The sequence below is a fragment of the Lissotriton vulgaris genome, chromosome 1_1 (assembly GCF_964263255.1).
Source record: "Lissotriton vulgaris chromosome 1_1, aLisVul1.2, whole genome shotgun sequence".
NCBI lineage: Eukaryota > Metazoa > Chordata > Amphibia > Caudata > Salamandridae > Lissotriton > Lissotriton vulgaris.
In genome coordinates this window covers 1,974,973,627-1,974,998,604 of record NC_141685.1, presented here as the reverse complement: position 1 = coordinate 1,974,998,604, position 24,978 = coordinate 1,974,973,627, and positions in this window count along the sequence as shown.

The window sequence follows — 24,978 nt, the reverse complement described above, 5'->3', positions numbered from 1 at the left end:
TTCATTAAATAACTGCATAAAACATTTACGACTGTGCCTGATTGGCTAAATTCAAAGAAAAGACAATTTCTTTCACAGCGAGTAAAATGTTTCCGTCTACCATTCACACACTACGAATAAAACCTCTTCCGCTTACTCTTCAGGCAAGCAAAAAAGAAGCTGTTACTCCTTCTGACTTACCCTTTCTAGGTGATATAAGTCCAAAGTTTTACCAGCGAACTCCTTTGCTATCAATCACTCTCACTTTTACACAAGAAATAATCCCTAACTAGAGCTTCACGTTTTACCTAACTTTACACACTTAATTCATCAAGGCAAGTAACCTCACTGCACTGTGGCTTCCATTTACCACCCGCTATTCAATATCCCCGGGGAATTCCAGACGACAAATAACAGTACAAATAGGTTTTGGTTACTACATAAATCAAATAAAAATCAATACACAACTAACTACATATCTTAACAAAACCCTAACCATCATGCTGCTACCAAAAGAATACTGATGGTGCGGGATTACCAGTTCAGTTAGTCATTCTCCCCATGGCCCATAAACATTCACTCTTTGAACTGGTAAACCAACTTAACTTCCTGCCTATCAGAGTTTTATTCACCTTAGTACTTATACCTGTACACCATGACTTACCAATCCTTATCACTTATGCGCTAAGTCCTACATCTAAGGATCAAGGGAGTTAGAATAATAGGTAATAATATAACATTTACTTTTTTCATAAAATAACCACAGACACGGAAAAAGTTTTAATCACTTTATCTATGCAATATTTTGTGAGAAAGAGTCCAATACAGGGTATTCAACAGATCCTCAAGAATAAGAATAAGAATCAAAACAAAAATCTTTGGAGATTTAAGTATGACTTTAGACGTTGGTACCTGGGAACGGTGGGAAAGGGAAACGGTTCAAGGACATACCACACAGATTATATTTACCTCGAATGGTGCGAGGACCAACCCTGACCATGAGTTGGGACAAAAGAAGGCTCCTGAATAATCAGGTGCCAACGGGACAGGACATGTGCAGAACAGGACCGGTAACCTCCGCTAGTGCAACACCAGCTTTACACCCCTCTGTACAGCAACTCTCGGTCTCTGCTTCTCCCTCAGCAAACTCCTGATTCTTCTATCAAAGTGCTTGACCAGCACTCTGCTCTAGGTTCCCCTCCAGTATATGTTGGGTCAGTGACAGGTCTGTGACAAGTCAAAAAATGTAACTGCCTAAATATACCTTAGTTATACCATTTCTGACTGGTTACCCCCCTTAATGTTGCAAATTCTATGTGATTCCTTCATTTGATTGGTCAGAAAGACAAGGAGATGAGATCATTTCAATTTGATATAGTTGATCAATGTTCCCGCCCATTATTTACTTTCCCATGAATTTATTCCACCCAGAAATATTATTTCATTTTAATATACAATGTTTAACAAATTTGCAAGTTGTCTTCCTTTTCCTATGTCATGGGGTGAGTTTCCCAGGTGCATCGCAGGTAAGACAGTCTTTGGCAAAGTTGCAATACAACTGGTGGAGGTCTTTCAGTGCTCCCAGCACATGCGCAGAGGGATTCCAATATGGCGATTCAAGTCACCCTTCAGGCCCAAATACGAGCTATTAAAGAGTCAAAGAGAGACACATTAGAATACAAAAATAAATGAACGCACTGTATACCACTTATCTCTACTCTAACCCCATTACTTTATATTGACTATAGCATTAATAGTTAAGCAGAACACACAAGGTTTAGTTTAAGCAAGGCAAATGCATTAGCATGTGAGGTTTGAAGTGGCCATTTTGGCACTAGTGCGCAGCTGCAAGAAATTCCCACCAAAAGCATAGATACGTCACACCATGTAGATGTGGCAGACGCATGCACAGAAAGGTTCCTGCATTTTCGGCGGCCATATTAGTACACTCGGGTTACTTTTACTAAAAGCAATTATGAAAGCTTCCCCTAGACACTAAAAATGTTGTGAAATGCAATTATTAGTAAAACAAAACATATGGATTAAAAATGTACATGGTATTTCAAGAGGATTGAATACCAGCAAGTGACTGTATGTGTGAAACCTTGCTCCATCATTAGTACGGAAAATTCTGTTTATGGGACGTTTCTTATTTAACATGATAAAAACTTGTTGTTTTCCTTTGTCTTCTTCTACAGACTTCAAGATTCGAACTAAACGTAACACATATGTTAGCATTATTATCTTTACCCAGTTCATTCTAATGGTAAAGAATGAAAATAAACTAATTATTCTGAACACAGAAAATATTTTTACATTCTAAAAGTGAAAGGCCGCATTCAACCTCAATACATTTTATGCCATTTTTCCACAGCGAGGCCATAATGACAAATATGTGAACCGCTTAAAAGGTGAATCTTAAAAAACTGCTGAGAAGGATTTGTGATAATGAGGTGTAAGTGCTAAAAGAAGAGTGGAGCCAGAGTTGGTCATTACTAGTGGAAAACATACTGTAATTTAAGCTGAACTTTTGCATTCTTGTGTCACTATTTTCATTACTTAGTAAACAGGAACATTCCATAGGAATTACAAGACAAGCACAGGTGAAAAGGTGAACACTTTAATTTCTTAACAATTTAATGAAAGTTTAGTAATGCTGTTGCATAATTTTCCAGTTGGGGAAAAGCACGAAGGGAGAGCCTCTTTTTTCTGCCTTCAGAGTTCATCCTTAAAGTATGCTCAGCAAATTCTCCACATCTTTTCAAAGGCCATTGCCTTATATGAAGGTAAATCCTTGTCATGGTGAAGTTACAAACAAACCCCAAATTAACCTATGCCCTCTGGTAGCTTAGCACAGAGCAGTTAGACTTAACATAGAGGGAGTGTGTTAAGTATTTATGTAGTACTTAAATCATTAGGAGATTGAAAAACAACACTAGAAAAATCCCACACCGAAATGTTGACATCTATCCACTGTCTGCTTCTTTGAAGCCAGTTTAGCTTTTGTGAACACACAAATAATTTTGTTATCAACAGTTTCTTGTATGAATGGGCCAATAGAACCTTTGGCCCAATGAATGAACTTGATGGGACAGTTTTGGGTCATTAGTCTGTTGGATGCTAGAATTTGTGTAACCTCTCATTTCTGTTTGTGTCTTTTGTTTGACACTTTAAGTAAATAATTTTTTTTGCATGAGTCAACTTTTTTTATCTATTTGATTTTCAGTATTAAGAGATATCTCTCTGTTTATATCATTGATAAAAATCGATTTATATTTCATGAGTTAGGATTTGAATGGTCCCCTTGTTAGCCTTTTGTTATTTGGTTTCCTTTTAGAAAGTTGGCATTTTACTGCCCTTACTATTTGGTTATTGCAGTGTGTTCCTGGGTTACATGACTGGGTTTAGTTGGCAGTTGGACTTTGTTTATTCCTTCCAGATAGTCACACAATAGAGGGATTTGGTTTGTCCTAAATGGGCCAACCACTGACAGGATGGGAAGCAGATCTGGGCACATTCCAACTTGCACCTAAATAGTCTCTGCCTTGCCTTCACACAAAGGACCTGCCATCAATGCATTTTCCATGCAGCCACCCTGGAGCCAGATAGGAGAGACAGAAGACTTCAAGGACATCATTGAGAATTCTCTAGAAAATGTCTCCTTCTTCAAAGAAGGCCCCAGGTATAAATAGTGGACACTCAGACCAAACTCGTCATTACACCTCTGGACCTCTAGATACTACAGAAGAAAGACTACTGTGCTGGACTTCTACCAGAAGCACTACTAAACTGCTCCTATGCTTGCTGAGAAAAAAGTCTTGACCTGCATCCTTAATCCCAGACTGAAGTTACTCAATGGGTCAGCTGACTGACCTCCTATTATGAGCTACAGGGACATTAGCTTCAGAGGCAACTGTCCAGATGACCTGCTGCATGGACTTACAACTGGCTCAGCAACTGGACCTGCCTAAGCCCTGGTGCCCTGAGGGAGTTTGTTCCTGACCCCCACAAGGTACCCCTCAGGTCCTGGACCCTTGGTATGGTATCAGTTGCGCTCCTTTCAAAAGATAAGGAGAAATGCTGAGGTTTTGGGTCTTTGGGACCATGAGCAGATCCATTTACACCAAGATCCTGCCGAACAAGCTACTCAACAGCACAAAGCTCTGACAAGTCCGGCTCTTTGCAACACAGTGATTACCAGCAATTCCTGGAAATCAGGTGTAAACACTTTGCGCTACAGCTTGGATAGCTTGCAGCGACCACCAATGCAAAGTTCAAGTGTCATTGTGTATCAAGTGGGGCAGACGGGATAGAAGTTGTGCTCCAGCAAATGACTTAGGATTGTTAGGGCCACGGAGAGGGGTTTATACAAACCTTTCTCTGTCCCTGACTTGGGTACTACCACTATTAATGCCTCTTTCAGTGACTGTGGAAGTTTCTGCGTCTCTAATGCTTTGTTCAGTCCAATCAATAACTTATCTATCAGAGTTTCTGGGAACTGCTTCTAAAACTCTGCTGGAAGTCCATTGGCTCTCAGCGATTTAGCAGTTTTCAGGGCCCCTACTGCATCCAACAATTCTAGTTTACTCAGAGGCACCACCAATGTCTCACAGTCTTCTGGGATAAGGAACAGCAGCGATAGTTGCCCCAAATATGTAGACACTTCCTGGGTTCCCTTTGTACCCTGTAGTGCAGCATACACCCATCTCAAATATTCTGCCAATGCAAGATGTATAGCATGTTGTGTATAAACAGTTTTGGCTCTGTGGTTTCTTATTGCCAAGATAGGCTGCCTCAGGGTCTCGGATCAAATTAAGCTGGTCCACAATTGTTCCGTCTTGTCCCCTTCCAAGTACCATTGCTACCGCCTTGCACTATAATTGTGTTTTTCCAGTTGGTCACGTAGTTCTGTCACCCTGTGCCGCTGCCTGTCCCAGTCTTTTCAAGGGTGTTGCATTTGTTGAAAGCGACTTTGCCAATTTGTCCAGCTCAGTTTCTTGATGTGTTAAGTCATTTTCTAGAGTGCTTCTTATTCCAACTGAAGTAGTCAGACACACCACCTTCATAGAATACCACTTCATGGTCCCGCTGCTCGCTGTTTCCCAGTTTCGTTAAAAATATTGCATTAATGACTCCAACAGCGTATCCCAGAAAACCGGATCCGTCAGCTATATCCGCAAACTGGAGACCCAATTCATACCACAATTACCACAATTGGTCAACTCATGACAGTGCCATCACTCTGGGCCTCTAGGATGAGAAAAAGTGGTGAGTAGGGGTTTTGCATCTACAAAGACTCCACCTCAGCCTGAAACATGTAATCAGAGCAGAACAGGATATGTTCCCCTCTCTGCTCGGCTCAGGTGTTCACCTATTTCAATAGTTTCCCTAGGTTCCTGGCCGCGACCCACTGCACCTCTGTTCCCACCACTCAGTGCCCTTATCCAACTTTTGCAAGCCTAACTATTCCATCAATTTCATTGCTTCCTACTGAGTCTCAGAAAACTGCCCTCTGCCTTCGTGCTGGACACAGAGTTTGACCGGAAGCATTAGACAATGTTTTGAACTGCAGAAACATTCTGTGGAGATCTTGGACCTTTTTTAGTATAATCAGGATACATTTTGATATTTCTGTCTTCACAGCAGGGAGGGCTGTGGGTTCATACATGTTGATGGCTCAGGTGTCCATCCCTGGGATTAAACAAGCGGGCTATAAACACCCTAGTTTGCTCACCCAGGCAGGATGCAGGCTCAAGTGCATGCTGGGTGCGCTCTTTAGTGTAGATTTAAGAAAGACGCTCAGGCTTAAGGGCAGTGGTAATCCAGTCTCCTAAGAATATCTTTGCAGATGGGCTCTCTGCACACTCAGGGACTCCAAGGAATCGAAGATTAATCCAACAGGCTCGCCCCTCAGCATCTTAGTGTCATCCTTAAATGAGAAAAGCATTGTACTTCGACATGTTTGAGGAGTGCATCAATGTCTTCCTCAGCATTCGTGACCCTCTCCACTAACCTAAAAAGATCCAGTCTCAAGTGATTAATGTCCATGTCCATTGTGGTTTCAAGTGCCACTCGGGAATTCAGTATGGCCTCCAGCATTTCAGCCATGCCAAGTAGCTGGTAAGTCCTCTCCAGGCTTGCCCAGTCTTCCTGTCCCTTATTCACAGAGTCCCAGGCCAGGGACTATGTATTGAACTATTTTTTGGGATTGCACTCCCTCCTGGGGCTTGTTTTCAACCATAATGAAGATCGTTCTGGGCAGTAATACTACAGGGGAACAAGCCGAACACTCCAGTATTGCCCAGCCAGGTGCTTGTTTTCCTGTTCCCTGACTGCTAGGGTAATTGTTCTTAGTGGTCCGAGCAGGACCCAACTGCAGCACCAGGCACTAGTGATGCATTTTCAGGTTGGGTGAGCAGCTAGTACTAGTGCCAACAAATCTTGGGGGCAATACTTCAGGTCATGTACACACTTGTGTGTTGCCCCAGCCCTCAAGGGATGCTTCAGGGCCTGACTTTGTGCCCCCTCACCCAGCAGCAGGGCCAGTTAGCTAGTGCCTCTCCTTCTCCTTCTCCAGGCTCTCAGCACTCATCTTGATTATCTATTTGGTCTTAAATCACTAGGGGAGCCAACAATTCATGGTCAGCAGGTTGCAGCTCTCCCCTGCAGCTCAGTGTTGCCCACTCAATGTCTCAAGCAGTCTGCCGCTGTCTCCCACTGTAGGGTGACCGTATCAGGGGTGGCACCACACTTCAAGCAGTGCTGTTATAAAAAAATAAGGGTGCAGCAACAGTGCTTGCAGGGCCCCCAGTGCTGGGGTTCAACAGCTGATGGTACAGGGGAGTGAGGCCCATGTCCAGCAGTAGCACCCAGGGCATTTATCGATGCAGCGGTCCCCGTGCACAACCATCTTCCACACTCAGGCAGCGGTCCCTCTGTGGCACGTCGTACCTCCTCTCTGACATTTCAGGTGCCATGCCCAGGCACCAGTCCATTGCAGCACAGGCACTGCTCGATATTTCCCCCCGGTAGGAAGCTTTCTCAAACTCAGCCACCACTCAGCGCCACTCTGGGCCCCAACAGCGTCTCAGGCCCAGAGCCGCCATTTTTTATATTTCCATTGGCAGGCTCCACTTCCCGGTGTCCAGCAACAGCCCCAAGCATCCACTGCAGGGCAGCAACAGGATTCAGTCTCCAGCACGGCAACAGGTCTCATCACCGATTGGCCTTCACCGTCCCTCACTTATTAAGCTACGCAGGAGTACCACATCACATCAGGCCATACTGCAAGGGCCCAGCCAAGCATTCTCACGCCCCTCACTCTCTGGGTGCCAGTATTCAGACAGGGGTTCACAGGAAGCCCCATTGTTTTTAGTTATGCACACCCTCCGATACACGGATGCAAAAATCAGCAGCTGCATAAGGATGCAGGAGGATTAGGCTCACCGGGACAGGAGCTCTGATAAGGCACATCTAGGCCACCATCTTGCTTTTCCATGACCCCCTAATGATTAGATTCATATAAGAGGGTGTAGTACTCTGTAAACACACTTTGTTCATTGTATCCTACATGCGTTCTTACTTTGATCATCTGTAACAGATATAATGAGGGACCCTCTTCAATAAGGCCACATCATCTGTGAGAAAAGTATCCCTACCGTAACCTCCCTGAATTGTTTACCGGTATATTCTCTACAGTCTGTGTGTCAGGCTTTCTCAAGAAGTATATCATATGTTGCCTTATCCTGTCTCAATTCTATGTATATAAGAATTTGCAGTGTACACAGTATTCTGACACGCCAAACATGCCCTCCCTTTCAGTCTGTTTTTTAAACCAAGATAGGTGTCTCTCTGTTCTTGATCAGGAGCTATTCATCAATTTTTATCCTGCTTCTTTCTGCTTAACCCAGTCTTTTTTGGATTCTATGAAGAACAATGTACATTCACCATTTATTATTTTTCCCTTACCAGAGAATATTAGCATATGACACGTCTCAGCTGATGCTTTCTCCTCAGAAAGGAGTTTCACTGATGATGACAACTATAACATAGTCCAGAAATAGCACGACGTTAGTGTTTTCAAGTTCATAACAGCTTATTGTATGGGAATTCAGAAAAAAAGTCTCTATCCTCATAGTTCATAAACCTGGGCTGTGTTGATGCTCCTGGTGCAGGAAGCCTTCAAGTATACAGTGATACCATGCCCCTCTTACATGACCTGTTACAGCCAGGAGGTCATCAACCATACATGCACTGAGATGACCCTGTTTGTTTTCAGATATCTTGTTAATATTCTTTGGAGTATCTTGTTTTCGCTGTAGGGAGTCAGACATTTTCAATTAGCTAGTAAATACAACACTCCATTTGTGATACTTCCATTGCTGTTTGCTCTAGGCTTGGTACAGGTACACATCCTTACCCTACCTGCCCACCTCAGCCCCACTTCACTTCACCCACACTGTCCTTCTTTAATGCAGTTCTAACATCTGGTCTTCTATAATGGCTCACTCATAGCACTAGGGTACTTTCTCTCTCCTTACTGTCACCCCCTTCATTCATGTCCCAGCTGAAGGATAATAGTGCAGCTGGTAGGAATTGTGTCTTGTCCCACAGCCGACTGTGTAAACCCACATCTCTGCACCATGTACACATTCAGGTGGGCCCTCGTACGTCAGCACTAGCTTGACACAGTGTGCCCAAAATTGGCACATCAGTTCTCAAGGTGGTGTTCTGGCTGTGCAACGATCCCTCACATGGACACATCAGTGAACCATCCATGTACAGGAGTACCCAGTTTCTATGTCTGCTCCTCAGCAGTTGACAATCGAAGATGCCATGTCATCTCTCTTCATTCCCAGTTGACATTTTACGGTCTCACTTGCAGGAGCAAGAACTCCAACGTAGGCTCCCTGGAGTCTTATTTCGCCCATGATCCTCCAGGGTCCACTTATGTTCCAACTGCAGAAGGTACAAATAATTTTCTACAGCAGCCAGGACCAGGTCTGAATATTTAGTAGAAACTAGTAGTTGGAGCAGTTTCAGAGTTTCTACTTCCTACTCAGTGCTTAGCTGGCAATGTCACAATGATTTGACACTGAGAAGAGAGTGGGCTTGTTACCTTGCTGAGTGCTATCCAATAAGTCCCTTGTGGGTGGTCACTCAGTGGTACAGCCTGGACGCATATTTTTTCATGGTTGTGGGAACAATTTTTGTTTATCAAGTCTGTTACACCGACACGTGCGAGAACCACTAAACATAACTTTTATAGCCACTGATTTCAGAAACAAAGGAAACAACAACTGAAAGAACCAAGAGAAGAAATTCAAACACAAATGCCAGACTCACACAAGCATACACTGTTTGTGTGATTTTTGTACGTGGATTTTATCAACTCACCTCCTTCACTCTCTTCAGCCAAATATTAAAATGCTTCATAAGGCACAATCAGGGCCATGGTATTTGCCAATACTTTATGTCTGAAAACATGCCCTGAGATATCAGTTTGGCTAATATGACAGGTAAAATGAATTGCAAGCTTTTCTGAAGAAAGTGCAGCACAATTCATACCAGCATGGACCTACTGGGTTGGATCTGTAGATACAAACATAATTAAAAAACAAGGAAGAAAGGTCTTGTTAAAGACCAGATCCAATGGCCAACTGCCATTGTATGGTTCGGTAACCAGCAGCCAACTTCCATTGAGCAGGCCTTGTGCAAGCGGGGTAGGATGTCCGCAGAGGGGAGGATACAGGGACTGGCAGTTTTGTTTACAAACTTGCCAGTAAGAGTTCAGTGAACAAATTATAACTTCCACCACCGCCATGCACTGCTTAGGGCCTTTCACGTCATATATTGACATGTTAAATTACGACAGTGATGACATCACTGACATCATTCATGATACTCTGATTGACAGTACTCCATATCATTTTGGAAAACAAAATGCTTGAAATTACCTACGGTCAAATACATCTCAAGGTATCTGTGCGTACACATGTTGGTGTTTATAATGGACATAGTGTATGCCCTGGTATCAATTAGGTCAGTCCTTAAAAGACAAAACCTGTTTTCAAAACTATGTTAGAAAAGTAAATACATAAATTCACAGTAGGTTATCCACCTGTAGATGTCCTTGCATTTGCCCATGTTAAATGGTTACCATACACTGCTATATGCACATTTTCAGGAAAGACACGTTTTCTAAGATGTGGGTGATTAAGTGAACCACTTTCCTGTAAATCAGGCGTCATTGTACTTGTACAATTTGTAAGGGTGGCCCGCTCAGACGTTTCAATTCACAGTGCGATTGTAAGCATGACTCTAATGTTGCGTGCCATTCTGCTTATATCAGCAGTGTGTAGTGTAAATTATCATACTACAAATGGTTGAATACATGTCAAATTTCTGACTAAAAAATCGGACTCTTTGGAGGTGATCCCATTAAATAGAATTAAATATGAAAACTTTTTCAAAGGGCGTTCAAGTTTTGAAAAATGGGCATCTCCATTAAACTCGATAGAGGCATGGTGTTAGTTAGACGCCTGTTAGAATTCAGGTTTTTGATTGAGGGGAGTGTGGAAACGCTTCTCAAGTAATAACCACAGTCCTGGTCAGGATGAACTACGAAAGTAATACAATTAACCTGTGTTAAACCTTCAGGCAGCTTGGCACAAAAGCAGTCAGGATTAACTTAGAGGCACTGTGTTAAGCATTTATGTAGTGAACAAACAGTAATAAGATGAAAACACAACACCGGACAAATTCCAACATAATTTAAAAAAATTGAAATTTTTTGTAAATTCTTTGACAGCAAAACAGCAAATATCCAATCAGTAGAACCAAAGTTATGCTTGTTAAAGTTTTTAATAAAAACTAGACAGTAAAAGAACAAAGAGCCAACCGCGCACATCTAGTTGCAAGGGACTGTGGCAAAGTCAAAAGTTATGGCCCACCTCAAGGGAGCGCGGTTCAGATACCTGAGGTGGAATGGGCCTGGCCTTGCCTTGCCTTCTGACTAAGAAAATATAGATCAAAGAATATCAGCTCCCAATTATAAAAATTCCTGAATACTTTATAACAGGTCTCTTCCATGTTCAACTCCTAAAACAAAAGGCATTAGTCTAACTATCGAGGGCGGTGTCCTTGCACCTGCAACAGAAACATGAGAACAGAACAACCTTGCACGCACATGAATTTTGCTGACTGTCTTCAAATGAGAGCCCTACCAGGGAAAATGCATTTCAGGCCTATACAAATCAGCTAACATAATATTTAATTCTTTGCACTTGCCATTTTTGCCCGTATGGATTATAATAAGTTGTCAAGTTTCTTCGAGTATATTTGCTTATTTTGCACTAGAGGGCTCTTAATCCTTCAAGTCTGTTCTGCTATTTGTATCAGCCTGCTGATTAATTGCATATTTGCACAGTTGCTGCGCGTTTGCACATTTGTACATTGCAATTTAGATTTTTATGATTGTCTCTATCAATATCTGCTGCTGCTATTACATTATTATATATCACCTATCGGTTATATACATCGTTGTTGTTGTTTATATATTTATAGATTTGCACATTTGCACACTTCCTGAGGGCCTCGCCCATTATCTCGAGTATGCCCGTTTGCAGATTTGCGCATCTAATCTCAGATTCTCTAGGAATATTTCTGTGAATATTTGCTGCTATTATGCTACCGGCCTATATTGTTATATACATTTATATTACCGATTGGTTATATTTGTTGCTGCTGTAGTTTTTTGTTTATTTGCAGATTTGCACACTTGCACATTGGCTGAGGGCCACGTTCAACATCTCGTATATGTTTGCTTGCATATTTCCACATTTAAATCCAGTCTCTTTACAAATACTTCTGCGAATATCCGCTCCTATTATGTTATGGGTCTAGACTGCTATATATATATATATTATTTATTGATTATATGTGTTGTTGCTGTTGACTCTATTTTTGTAAATTTGCACACTAGCGTATTAGTCGAGGGTCACGCCCAACATCTCGAACATGAAATAATATGGTGAAATTTATTTCTTTAAACGTTAACGGATTGAATAACGCTCGTAAAAGGAATGCTTTTGAGTGCTGGCTGAAAAACCTTTCACCAGATGTCATCTATTTACAAGAAACCCATCAGAAAGACCATGCAGAGTCAGCTAAACTCTTCAAAAGCTGGGTGGGCTATAACATATCTGCCCCTGCTGGGATGGCTCAGAGAGGAGTTTCCATACTGATAGGGAGACATGTAGGGTTTAATCTTGAAGGGTCTTGCACGGACATTAGAGGTAGATGGGCAGTTGCACACAGTAAATTAAATAACGTCAGTGTTATTCTTGCTACAGGTTATGCACCAATTCTTGAAGACCCTCAAGCTATTCTACAAGTAAAACAGGCAATAACTGGTCTGCCCGGGCCAATAATCTGGGGGGGGAGATTTTAATCTATTGCAAAACCCGCGATTGGACTTGACTAAGAAAGATCGTCGTCAGAATAAACCCCAAGTTGCTTTAGCAGTCCAAAGTTGTAAAATAGATCTTGATCTTATTGACCATTGGCGAAAGTTAAATCCTATCAAGCGCGAGTACTCATGCCACTCAGCAAAATACAATTCAGCGTCAAGGTTAGATTTTTTTCTGTCATCCAATGATTTAGTATTATATAATTATGCCCATCTACCTAATGCTTTTTCAGACCATGCAGCTCTTTGTATGGAGGTCAATCTGGGGAATCATGAAATTAGATCTAAAAGTAGATGGTTTTTTAATAAACTCAATCTTCTTGACCAACAATGGTGCACAGATATTAATGAAAGGATTGAGCAATATTTTATACAGAATAGAGGTTCAGCCCCATTAAATATAATCTGGGATGCTTTTAAAGCAACTCTTTGCGGAATAATTACATCTAAAGAAATCCCTAAGCTGAGGGCAAAAAGGGAGGAGAAAATCAAACTCCAAACTGAACTCTCACAGGCAGCCAAGAGCATTTTAGGATCAGATCTAAGATCTCTGGTCACAAACTTAACGTGGCAAAATGCAAAATGAAGAACTTTTATTATGAATTAGGCGAGACAAATAGCAACCTATATGCACAAAAAATATATGAAGAGAGTGAATATACAGGAAAGCTTCTGGCCTGGCAATCTAAAGAAAAGCAGGTTCACAATAGAATAGATCAGCTATCAGATCCTATTACTAAAATACAAGTTAAGACCACTACCTCTATTGGCGATCTGTTTTTAAAACACTATGAGGGAATTTATCAAGTATCTGAAGGGGCTACATTTGACTCTACCTTGGAAATTTTTTTAGAACAACTTGAAATACCTAAATTAGATCCTGAGGGCATTAATTATCTTACTCAAGACTTCACATTATTGGAATTAGAGGAAGTGATAGAGTCTTCCCCCAACGGTAAGGCCAACGGTGAGGATGGCCTTTCCATCGAATTTTTTAAAAGATTTGAGGGAACACTACGCAAAGAACTTCTGAAATTAGTTAATAACTTACTCCAAGGTGGTCCCCCACCGGATTCCTTCCATATAGCGGTGTTGGTCAGTATTTTAAAAAAGGGAAAGAACAAGGAAAATATAAATTCATACCGCCCGATTAGCCTTCTGAATACAGATTATAAAATTTTTACAAAACTTTTAGCAAACCGATTAAACAAAATAATAGGATCTCTGGTAGCTCACGATCAGTGCGGTTTCATCGCAGGCAGACACCTTCATTCCAACACTACATTATTATTGGAGGCACTAGATTATTTTAAAACTAATAAGGTGAAGGCTCAAATTTGGTTTTTAGATGCGGAGAAAGCCTTCGATCTAGTCTCTTGGGATTGCCTGTTTGCAATTTTAGGTAGTTTTAATTTCCAGAATGTTTTTATTTTTCTCTTACGACAATTGTATGTGAATTTTAGGGCGCAAATTATCATTAATAATACAAATATTGGGTCCTGTAACGTCACTAGAGGTACGCGACAGGGATGTCCCCTGTCGCCAATTCTATTTGCAATATTTATCGAACCTCTTGCAATCGCCATCAGGAATATTAAAGCTGACACAGCCCCAATATTAGGAATGACAAATATAAAACTGTATGCAGATGATATTGCCCTTTTTATAGATTCTAAACCCTCTAGTCAACGGAGGATTTTAAAAATCTTCTCTGATTTTCAAAAGCTGGGGAGTTATAAAATGAATGTAAACAAAACGGAAATTATTCTGGTGAACTGCACTATAGACACTTTAGCTCCGGAATTCAGGCGGATATATAACACAAATCCCAAAAGATATCTTGGAATATTTGTATCAGATAGCCTAGACGACCTTTTTGCACTAAATTTCTTACCTTTATTAAAAAAGGTGGGCTCACTTTTAGACCGGTGGAATTTGTTACCCCTGTCTATTATAGGACGGGCATCGCTAATTCGTATGTCGGTATTACCCCTCTTTAATTTCCTTTTTTGTGCAATTCCCTGCGCAATCCAGGCCTCTTATTTTAAAAAAGTAGAAGCGCTGATTTCTTCTTTCCTATGGGCAAAAAAATCTCCCAGACTTGCACTGAGCACTTTGTATTTATCATCTACACAAGGAGGGTTGTCCCTCCCAAATATTAGAGAATATTATTTTGCGTCTTTTGCACATTATAGCCACAGGTTTTCTGTTTTTGATTTTCACGAGACAGATGATTTTTTTATCAAAAGGATGCTGCTTGGAATTGAAAATTTATGACCCAGTAAGAATCACTAAAGATCCAAAAAAAGTACGCTATAAATCCCTGCAGTGGATCTTTAAGGCGAAAACTCAGTTTTTTAAGTTGTATGGATTACCTAGTTTTAGCAGCAAGACAAATTTAATGAATTTTAGCTTGGGAGACGCTGGATGTATGGACAAATATATATTAACTATTTGGAAGGAGAATGGCTTCGAGAAAATCAAAGACTTCCTCTTGGGTAACAGATGGAAATCCTGGGATGAAATCAATAGTCAGTTAATCCATTCGCACTGCATGCTGAACTGGTCCTTCTTCAAGATAAATCCAAAATTTAGAGAACTCACTATAGGAAATCTATTCATGAAAGAAAATATTTCCACTATCCTTAACAACAAAACACAAAAGAAAATGAGTATTTGGATTAAAACACTAAGAGAAGGTAAAGATCAGGACCTCTACAGCAAGATTACTGAAAGATGGAACAAGAAGGAAGATATTACAATTAATCAACAGGTATGGGACAAAATAAATAAGTTTAATAAAACCATTTTTCGAGGAGCAAATTTTAAACGCATGCAATTCTTTAACAAATGGTTTATATATAGAACTCCATCCTTTTTGCATAATATCTTCCCCCAAATAGCTGACAAATGTTTCCAATGTGAAGGAAAAGGCACGTGGAAACACATTGTTTGGGAATGCCCCAAAATCCAGGTATTATGGAAGGAAATAGAAAAATATCTCTCAATTGTCCTTAAAACTAATATTGTCCTGGATGAATTGACTTCCGTCCTAGGTTGCTCTTCTATTCACACCCAACACGATGAGTCCCTTTTTATAGCTTCTTTAATAGCTAAATCCCTTATATTACAGTCCTGGAAAACAGACCTTGTCCCATCTTTCCAAGCATGGAAGATAAAATTACTCCGAATCCAGGATAGGGAAAGAAAATACGCTTTAAGATCAGGGGCTCTGAAAAAATATGATACATTTTGGAGTGGTTTTGATCCTTAAATTTGCCTTACTGCTATTTAATCGGATTTAAAATTGGTTTATTGAGTTCGCTATGCATATGCACGATGCACTTTACAAATCTAGCTATGAAAAATTTATGGAGAAATCTTACAGGAAGTTTAAAGTTCCTATATTATTTTAATTCTAACAAAATCTTTTGATTATTAGTGAAATTCTGCTGCCTGTTTGCTTTTACACAATTTTGCACTCTATAATTTAAATGTTATAACTAAAAAACTGTATGGTTGTTTTCAATTTCAATATTTTTTTCTTCTAGACTGTATTAATTGGATTTCAAATATGTTATGTCTCTTGTACTGTACTGTATTGTTATATATGAACTCTCAATAAAAAATAAAAAAAAATAAAAAAAAAATCAGCTAACATAAGAAACACAAATAGGCCTTACATAGCACAAAAGAGCAAATACTTCATATAGGCCTTTGACATCAAATTAAACACGCATTTATAAATGATTCATCTGCAAGCACTACATTTCATCACATTTAAGGCACAACTAATTACTTCTACATGTGCAGCCTTTAATATGGTGCACGTTTAAAACTAATGAATTACATTACACATGAGCTACTTTGTTAGGCTTTTGCAATGAACATCGAGAATTACATGATTACCTCGAAATGCCATTTTACTTTCTGTGAATGGCACGACTCATTCTAACACTTCATTTACCATAGATTATTACAAAACAATTTACTAACTAAAATTAACACACATAAGAATATCGGGTAGGGACTATTCGTGAATATAATGTATCCCTACAATTTTCCAGAATATCGCTGCGCTCTATCAGCTGCAAGGGTGCCTGAGTTGGTGCTAGGCAGTCAAAACAGTGCCAGTGCATGAACAAAGGTGGGAGGAATGCATACTGTTCTTTTAAATACTGCGCATTCCTGACTTTTCTCAGTCAAGCAGCGCTGCGTGGCTTTGCCATGAATATGCCGCTAATTTCCAACTAAAAATTTGATACTGACTGTTCTACAAAAAAGTTAGAGCCACTTGTGTCTTGATATGTTCTTGTACCTCTTGACAGCTTGCCCTACCCTTGTAACTACGGTGTAGGGAAATAATTATGTTTTATCATGAGCTATTTCCTCTTTGCAGGAGCCTTTTTTCAAGGAACAACGTATCAGATAACAGCAAAAACTGAGAAAACTGTGTTTACCAATTTACTTTTATGGTTGGCCATTATGGATGCGAATTAGAATAAATGGAAATTTCGCTTTGCATTCATGAACAGGAACCATTCTATGTGATGTGAATCTTCGACTGTTGCTGCTCTGTGCTGGGAGGTCGCACCTCTCGACGCATCTTGCTAGTAAGATCGATGAGTTAGCATTCAGAAGCGGTGTATGTGCCACTTCGACGTGGTAAGCTTACTGCTAGTAGGCTGTCACTGTCATTCATCCATGATCTTGAAATAGTAAGTAGTAGCAACACCTCTTATTAAATGCAGCGTCCCTGTGTAATCAAGCATGGAAAGCAAATGGCCATCAGGTTGCAATGTGACCACTTTATTCTTTCATGTCTCCCTCGTGGAATATTGCTTGAGTGTTCTGTTCTACGGATGTCACTTGGCATTGGGGGTTACAGCGTGATTTTCTAACAGCAGGCCACTAATGACATCCAGCTAATAATTCCTTCATTAAGGACTTTGCTTGGGCATCATCAATCACTTCTTTTGACTTCTCTTGTCATGCCACTTCATGTAGTCTCCGTTCTTTGGTTTCCGGAAAAACAGGCCCTGTTCTCGTTAATTGCTGGCAGGCCTCTTGTCACGGTGTAATGAGGTAAGTCTGTTGATCAGGAAAGGCTTTGAGTCCCTCACACCGTCAGACAACAACAACTACGTGGCTTACTTTCTGCAGCTTTATGCCAGACTTACCCTGAGTTACCATTTCTGCTCCTAAAAGTCAACCGTCCTGCCATTTCAAATGTCTACTGTAACTACAGAAAGTTTCAATTCACTTTTCATTTTGGTAGATGTTCTGCTGCTAATTATTTCGGCGGCTTGCGGTTCATTTATGTGCACATAAATATACAGTTGCATGAAAATGTATGCAATTGTGCAAGTAGTTTATTAACAGAGCCACTTAAAGGTTTACATCGTAGGAGATTTACCTTAAGGCAAGGGCGTGTATATATATATATATATATATTGAACTGCTCAATATGACACCAGAAACCCTGGGTTTAATCCTGGCCTTTACCAAATTGTGTGATCTTAGGCATCTGTTTTATTTCAGTTTCCCTCCTTTTTCTTCATCATTATATAGAAGAGGACCTCTAAAACTTCAGTATTTGCGCTGGACACACCCTTCTCCTGTGTTTGATTTAGTAAACTATAATGTTGTTTATCTATAGGAAGAATCCAGGCCACCCAGAGGGTGCACGTAACAACTAACTTCCCTCTCAGTTTACTATTGGTATAGTTGTCAAAGTGGGTGAAAAAATGAATCTTTCTAAATTCATGTTTGAAAACTATTATTTTTAAAGAAATACTTCTCAATGCACTGATATAATTTCACATACTTAGGAGAAATGGTTCTGCATGTTAATAAAATATAATTTTTTAATAAAAAAAACGAATGTATTTTTACAGGTTTGTTGCCAGATCTCTTCACTTTACCTTTAAATAAATGCTTGCCAGCTTATTTTAAACATTTTTTAACGTACCTGTTGGGTTGAGTAAACAGCAGCCCAGGTCTGTTGTTGACCCTGGGGGCAACATGTAAAGGTCAAAAGCACCACATGGGGCCCTGTGCCATTCTTTGGGAGCTTAGACAGTTACTGGTGCATTTGTGTAAAAATGGTATTGTCAGGCAAAGAGGTAGCACATCAAGGATAGACAAATGGAGGAGCATGTAATGCGCACACCACTGTTTTTACTTAGGTCAGACCAAGACTACCTTAAAACAATGCACTCTTCCTTCATTCAATTTCAAAAGTGCAGATACAGCCATGTGTAGCTTCAGTACAACAGCAGCATACTTATTATAATTAACTTTTGAACAGCAAGTTCTGTTTGCATAGATGCTCACAGCGAAATTGTCATTGCCCTTATTGGCCATACATTTCTGCATAACAGTCTAAGAGCCTGCATATTGCATTTTTAGTTTAAAATTTTGTGTATATTTCAAATTTTAAAATCCTAGCAAAAATCCATTTTAAAGGGACATTCTCCAAACCTTTTTTTAAAGATCAAGACTCATTTATGAGGCCCCTGGTGCTGCTGGAAAGTCACTTTTTGTGACGTTCTGTGCCGCAGAAGCCTACTCCATATTTACGAGACAACTCAGCCACTTTTTTTGCTTAATGCTGCCTCCTAGATATCGTTCTGTTAACCCAGTTTTCTGCGTTAAATGAGCATGCAATTGGTGTTGCTGAGGATTTTCCCAGCAACATCCATGGCTTTTTGAAACTGCCCCAGATTTACAAGAAATAGTAAATCTGTAGGCAGTTTCAAAAATGTAGGAGAGGCACAGCGAGAAGAAATATCTTTATTTCTCCTTTTTTTTCCTTTTTCTATGTGTGCTGCATCCTGATTGTTTTTGTACAGGAAGGTTTCCCTTCCTGTACAAAAATAAACATTCCTGCAATGAAGGCACCCTTGCACCATGGTGCAAAGGTGCCTGCGTTGGCGCATGGCAGCCCATTGTGCACAAGCTCAGCGGAAAAGTATGGTAATGCACCATATCTGATAGATACGGCGTATCCCTGTCCTACAGCAAAACCTCATAAATGAGCCCCAAGCTTCCTGGCCTGATTGGTGCTTCAGCTCCAAGTCCCTCTACCCACTCTGGCACTGGAAGCAAATACATATTTAACCCATGTAATGCCTATGCACATGGGACTGGGTAGCACCACAGAATAGGGTTAATTTGGGAGTAAGGGACCCACAGGTTTTGATGCCCTCCTCGATATTATGCTGCACACATTGTGCCTCTCCCTTACTTAAGACCAAGGCTTTGTGAACAGGGTCTAGATTGTTTTTTATCTGGAGTGGGATGCAATGGTGGCAACCTCGGAACGGGGATGGAGGGAAGAAAAATAAATTAAATAAACTTACCTTCAGCTTCTGCTGCAGCTGCATCTCCTCTGCCCTCACTCGGCACTGCAGCAATAATAGAATCACCCAGGCGCCAGACTCTCCCAGCCAATTATGATGCTGCATGATCAGGATTGTGATTGGTGTGAGTGGCCTATGGGGCCTGCAACACAGCCATTTGAAGAACATGTTAAGTGTGCTGACTGTTTGGCTGGTGCAAGAGGGCCGTTCTTACAGTCATGCACACTTAGGGAATGCAAACCGCTTGTCACTCTTGTTAGCTTAGACCTGCCCCAACCCGACCTGACTCCGAGTCCTACAAGGAAAAAATAAAATGATAATAACGACTTGTTATTATCATTTTATTTTTTCAACTGCTCGAAGAACAGTGAAGCGACATTCTTCTGCCTTAGAGGAGAAGCAGCCACTGGTGGGATTAACTGATGATAATAATGAAATGAAAGCCGAAATATTGTGTTAGTGTTTCGTATTCTGTGGATTTCCATGAATAATCCTTCATCCGTGCTTTTCTTCTGATGCAATGTGTTCTGGGAAGAGAAAGGGGACAGAGGTGCCCCACAACAAAGCTGTGGCTGAATGAGTAAATTGATACGGCCATATGTAAAAATTATTTTTGCATGCAAAAATGTATGTCCAAAGCATAAATTGCAATTCGGTAAGACGTTACTGATCTCAATTTGTGTTTGTGATTTGGAATTTGGAAGGGGTGTGTTTTAGCCATTCTTTCCAAACATCGAATCTGAATGGGATGTATTAATGTTTTATAACCAAATTCTGATCACAAAACATGAATAATTTACCGACTCATGAAAGGAGGGGGTAACCCATTTACAAATGGGCAGGGGCCCCAATGGGACTTCTTGCCCTTTGAGAACGGAAAAAAAATCATTTTTGAGAGCGCACTGCTCCCATGGACCACTGCCTGCTCTTAAAATATGAAACTTCAAAGTTTCATTTTCTGTGTTTGAAATGCATCCCATCTTAATTAAAAGAAAACAGGCTTCATTTAAAATATATATATATATATATATATATATATATATATATATATATATATATATATATATATATATTGCTTTACCAAAAGCAATCACAGGCATGGTGTTCTGATGACCCCAGCATGCCACCATCCCTGTGATTCCTATAATTCCTAATGGGCCGCAAACTACAATCTACCTCATTAATATTCATAAAGTAGGTCAATTTGCGACCAACTAAGATTTGCTATTTTAAAGATGTAAGTTTCCTTACATCACATCAGAAATTGCAATTTCCTAAATGCAGTTTGGTAGGAATCACAATTAGAAACTCACAATTAGATTTTTGTACATGTGGCCCAAAGTCAGCAATAAAAAGTAATATATTTAGTTGTTTGTGCAGTTTAACATAATGTGGCCCAGACGCAAAGGGCATCATAACATTTGTTTAGGGGTGAAGATTACAAGAGGAGTCTACAACAACAAATGATCACAGTAAAAAGTACAAAGAAGAAATGAGTTAAAGTTACATTCATAAGGAATAATGGCAGGATATGAACAAAGTAAAAAAGGCAATCTGGAGGTGCCTCTTGTTGCAGTTAATTTTTGCCTGTCTTCTCTTGCCGGATTATTCCAAGAACAGAAGGAGTCAGGTCCGTAGCGGGACTGAGGGGGGCTGGACCGTAATATAATGCAAAACAATAGAAACTACCCACACCTCATTGATTGAAATTATTTCAAAAAGGGGACAAGTGTAAATCAATGACACATGTATAGGTACTTTTATTTATACCCATTACTCATATTATTTTATCTCTCTGAAATTTTAAGAACAAGAAAAAGATAAACCCAAGTGATCAACACAATGGTTACACAATTATACACAATTATAAAGAACAACAATTCATGAGAAACGTAAATACACAAAACAAAAAATATTGACACATTAAATCATTTGTATTTACAAATAAATTCCTATTTTAAGACAACCAAAGCTAAGTGAAAGGCAAGAGCTCATGCTACGTTCAATCATTAACAAAGAAACACTTAATGTTGTGATTGGCTCTTGCAAAATGCTGACGCGTTTCAGGTTCGAATGACACGTTTTCGAACCCTTATCAGGGCTTTGTGAGTTGACAATGTGAGGCTTCTGAACGAATGCCTGACGTAAGGATTTCAAGAATTACAACCTTAACCTCCACCCTCTAAGAGGCGCCGGACGGTGCACAGAGAGAAACAAATCATCGAGGTGCCGCCCCCTGTCCACCCTTCAAACTTTAGGAGCCTGATATGCACAGACAACTCACAAAGCCCTGATGAGGGTTCGAAAACGTGTCATTCGAACCTGAAACGCGTCGGCATTTTGCAAGAGCCAATCACAACATTAAGTGTTTCTTTGTTAATGATTGAACGTAGCATGAGCTCTTGCCTTTCACTTAGCTTTGGTTGTCTTAAAATAGGAATTTATTTGTAAATACAAATGATTTAATGTGTCAATATTTTTTGTTTTGTGTATTTACGTTTCTCATGAATTATTATTCTTTATAATTGTGTATAATTGTGTAACCATTGTGTTGATCACTTGGGTTTATCTTTTTCTTGTTCTTAAAATTTCAGAGAGATAAAATAATATGAGTAATGGGTATAAATAAAAGTACCTATACATGTGTCATTGATTTACACTTGTCCCCTTTTTGAAATAATTTCAATCAATGAGGTGTGGGTAGTTTCTATTGTTTTGGATTATTCCAAGAGGCACCAGCCACCAGTCACTAGACTATGTGTTTTGTTACTCAGTTAAAATGCCCTGACAGAGAGATGGGTCCTGTGGTGGTAAGTAAAGGTAATTAGTGCCTACATGAACCATAGATATTTCCTATTTTGACAGCACTGAGATAAGTAGTCTGATTCCTGAGTGAAACAGACTGCATAAAGATAGGGCTGACAGCAAGTTTATGTCAAAGAATGAATGAATCATTTCGGAGGTTCAAAGCTCGTTTTCCATTCAGTAAATAACAACATGATGTTATGTACCCAGCCCGGATAGTTGGAATAACTAGGAAGAACATTGGCTTACCCTAAACCTATGTTTGGCATATGTTTAACATGTATGCTAGCAAGCGATTGAGCAGAGTCCTTGACACAATGTGTCAACTTTTTAAAAGAGATAACTTTTTGAGTGATTTTTTGTGGTTATTGTTCTGTATTGTTCTATAAGATGTTTACCTTAATAAATATCGTAATTGAAACAGAAGAAATGCTGTGTTGATGAAAGTTGTTAAAAACGAAAAATAATAGAAGGCTGTGCAGCCAAATTTTTTAGTGGAAGATAGTTTGTTGCTAAAGAATGCACATCAATGAGCTGGGGAGGTAATTACGTGTTTGACCATCATTAAAATGTTAAACTCATTAGTGCACTTTCGGCAAAGAGGCGCACCTAATCGTACCGCAAATATGCATTTACTTAGTATCCTTATAGCCCAATTCGTGTTTTACTTTTCAAAGGGTCCAGTTGAATCAGCCTCAGACTTCTGAGATAGCAAAACCCTATCTCCTGTTCTGCAGCTCTGAGTGTTATATATTTAAACAGCAATGACCTTCGAGTCATTAATCACACATTTCAAAGCAGGGTGCATTTCGTAGGAAAAAAAAGTGACGGGATCTGGAATAGAGCAGTGCGTAAAAATATGTTTTAACTACATTTTGAATCCTGAAAACATGGTATTGATTCAGAGTTGGAGGAATGGAATTCAAGATCTTGGGAGAACAACCGGGAACAGGCTTAGTCATGGTTAGGTGTGCCTTGACTGTTGGGGTCCACCAGGGGATTCTCTGAGCTGCAGAAAATTCTTAAAATACTTGCATTTTTCTTTTCTCTGAAACAATGGGAGTGACATGCTAGCCTAAAAATACTCCTTGTCTCAATAGCTGACCATAAGAGTGTGATGACAACTGTGGAGATGTGTTGGAGACCAATGGTTGGATCAAAAAACATTTTTATTGGCACTGTTAGATCTGGGGGGTCTCTAGTTGGCAGAGGTAGGTACCAATGTTCAAATAGGGACCCTTGCTTCTAGTCATGGTAAGTAGGATACACTCTTTAGATAACCCCTGCTCACCCCCTTAATAGCTTTGTACGAGCGGACAGGCTTATCAAAGGCAATGTGTAAAGTATTTGTACCAACACTCAGAGTAACACAGTAAAAACACCACAAATGGACTCCACACCAGTTTAGAAAAATAAAGTATCTTTATCTAAACTAAACAAGACCAAAACAGCAAAAATCCAACATACACAGTTCAAGAATAAGGACCAGATGTAGGTAGCCTAATACCGGTCGATAACGGCCGAAATTACAGAATTTCGTCCGTTACCGACTGGTATTAGGGTTTTGAGATGTAGGTGGCCAATTTACAGATTCAGTAATTTACCAAATCAGTATTTTAAGGAATCGGTAAAATACCAATTCTTTAAAATACAGAATCGGTAAATTACCGAATCTGCGATGTAGGGAGCACTCAAACGAGTGAATTGCATAGTTAAGGATTCGGTATTTACCACCAACTAAAAGTTGGTGGTAAATATTGAAAACCTTTGGAAAAGCATTTTTGTGCATTTCCAAAAGTGCCATGTGGCAGACATACATGCCCTTAGGGCATGTATGTGTGCCACATGTGCACACATGCACGATTCAGGGGTGCAACAGGGGGTCAATGTGACACCCTGCCACCCTTGAATGTGTTCCCCCATTACCGAATCGGTATTTACCGATTCGGTACATCCCATTCATTCCTATGGGCCTCCAATTCATCCCTATGAGCATCTAGGCCCATAGGAATGAATGGGAATTACCAAATCGGTAAATACAGATTCGGTAAATACCGAATCGTACCGATCCGGTAATACTTACCGAATTCTTTCCTACATAGCATTTACCGATTCTAAAATACCGAATCGGTAAAATTCGGTATTTTAGAATTGGTAAATTAGGATTACCTACTTCTGGCCCTAAGTCTTTTTAAAAGAGTTCAACAGTTTCTCACAGCGACGACAGGCTCTGCGACGAAACTCGCAGTGACAGGAATCTTCCTGCACTAGGGTGATGCGCTCCGCAAGTGAACGATGCGTTGTGACGATCTTCGCTGCGATGGGATTTATCTCGCACTCTTGATGATGCGCTCTGCAAGC